We start from the raw sequence: 2,427 nt of genomic DNA, 5'->3' as shown, positions 1-2,427 counted from the left end.
ATAAACCCTAAAGAATTTACTTTTGCAATACCAATTGTTAATTGTTTTGGTGGGGGTTATGAAAACGTGGAGATTGACTGCAAAAAAATTCATGCTCATTGATAACAGTATGGCCTCATTGGTCTGTTTCATTTAAACCCACCAAGAAATCTTACTTAGCATGATAAAGAAATTCAGAAGCACAATTATTATGTGGATTAAGGCATAAATTACAAAATTTGCAGTGTGTAAACCTTTAGGAACAACCTCAGAATCTCATGGAGGGTAAAATCAGTAATGTTCAAAATCTCACGTCACAAATTCGATTCCCCTGAGATCAAACCTGCAAGAAGTATGGCACATTGTAGGGCTGATCCACTCTTCCCAGGATTTACCATTGAACGGTGGGACAAATTAGGGCTTGATCCTGATGGGTTTCTCGTCATTGAGAAAAATAAGAATGCATATTTTTTATATACAAATGCAAAAACCATAACTAAATAAAAAAAAACCCTAAAATATAAAAATAAACCATAAATAAACCAAAAAATCTTAAACTGCAGGAAAAATAAACAATTTTAAATATTATGATACATATTACAATTTTATATAATCGCTTGGTAGGAAAGCCATATCCAATTATTAATCACTTTGATTCAATTTTAGTTATATATCCGAATCCAAATCCTAGTTCAACTCAAAGTCCAGAAAAATCTCTCGCATGTACGAGTGGTTAAGGTATCTATAACAGGATGGGTTCTGTTCATCTGAAATCCAAATCTGGGTACAAATCCAATTTACCTACACCCCATTAATTAATCTGACCCAATCCACCTGTTCCAATCACCACAGGTGTTGTAACTCCCTGAATCTACTCTCTCCTTGGACTTGGAACTCCTCTCTTACAAACTCATTTGGTAAGCTAAGATCAGATGGCCACTTCAGCAGCTCTTCAGTCCATCGTGGCACCATCAAGACCTCTCATTGGAGGAAAATGGAGGTCTCGGGCAAAGTACCTCTCACGTTTGAGGCACGTCAGTCTCCCTGAGGTGAGATGTACGTCTCATATGTCAGAAACGACATTTTCATGCAAGGTGTTTGGATAGGTGATGTTGGAAAAGTATAGGATGGACTCGGTCTCTCAACTTTCCATATAGTAGGAGTGACAATTCTTAGATATCATTTGATGTGATTTAAATGCCTCAAAAGATGTTTGGCGTAGTGGGATGAGGCTTAGACCGCTTGTCCGGCAGTCTAGGTTCAAATCTCATGGGTGTCATTTTTAAGCAAAGCCAAATGAGTTTTGAGCTAGCATTTTTATCAATGTGATAAAAACCCGAACCCAATAAATTAACGTGTGATGGTTCAGGCGAACCCAGTCAATGTTTGAAAGTGTATTGTTTTTTTTTTCAAAACATCCAATTATCAAGAACAGAAGGATAATATTGGATATTGTGATAATCCTCCTTGACAAGTTTTTCATTTATTCATTAGTCGTGAAGCACCCTCACCAGCACCAGTGACATCGCCCACCCAGGCTCTCCCTGCACCACTAACCAATTAATCTTTTACAGCTAATCACCATTTTTCCACATCACACGCTGACTCATCTTAAACCTGACAGGTCAGCACCAAGTTGTCTGACATGCTGATGTTCAGTGGGCCTACACCGGAGCGGATCAATGGCAGGCTAGCCAAGGTGGGTTTTGCCGCGGCCATGGTGGTTGAGTTGACCAAGAGCGACTACTTGGCCTCCCAGTTGGGTAGCGGAGGCCTGTGGTGGTTCATCGGGACGATCGTGCTGCTCTCGTTGATCTCACTTGTGTCCATGTTCAAGGGTGTGGCCACGCTATCCAGGATGAATGGGTTAATGACATCACACGTCGAGCTGTAAAATGGTCGGCTCGCCATGCTTGGCCTGATGGCCTTGGTCTTCACCGAGTACCTCAACGGTGGGGCTCTAGTGTAGGGTGGTCAAAGTCAAAAACGTCTCTCTTTTAGTTTGCTGCAAGTTAATCTAACTACAAAATATGTTCATGAAATACGGGAAAGGAAATTTTCAAATATAAATTTAAATGAGAGATTTTTTTTTTCATGAAGCAAGAGAAACTACCCTCAGGATCACAGACCTAGTCAAGCTGGCTAAGTCTGTTGTACTTATAGTTGCTTTCCAACGATGAACCCAAAGAGTCAGCAGGCTTATCCCTTGCCCTCATTAATGAAAGGGGTTCGACACTCATGGGAAAGAAACACTAACCCACCCTTCTAGTGGTCAAGGATCCCTCCACTGTGCCAACCTCCACTGTGTCAACCCCATGGGATATGAGGATGCATGATACAGGTTCAGGTTCGACTCATATGTTTTGGCTTACCAAATCCGACTAAAATGGAGTCACCTTTTGTGGACTTCATCACTACCATTCACTGTGCAAACAAACAAAAATGGGT

General features: G+C 40.8%; 1 pseudogene; it reads left to right on the top strand.

Annotated features, from left to right (window-relative positions):
• Positions 1-911: 911 nt before the first annotated feature.
• Positions 912-1,873, top strand: LOC149810840 (early light-induced protein 1, chloroplastic pseudogene; annotated as a pseudogene).
• The last annotated feature ends 554 nt before the right edge of the window (positions 1,874-2,427 follow it).

This window comes from Nuphar pumila, unplaced genomic scaffold (genome assembly GCF_984573655.1).
Source record: "Nuphar pumila unplaced genomic scaffold, dmNupPumi1.hap1.1 HAP1_SCAFFOLD_196, whole genome shotgun sequence".
In the NCBI taxonomy this organism is placed as follows: domain Eukaryota; kingdom Viridiplantae; phylum Streptophyta; class Magnoliopsida; order Nymphaeales; family Nymphaeaceae; genus Nuphar; species Nuphar pumila.
This window is presented reverse-complemented; position numbering and strand designations above follow the sequence as displayed.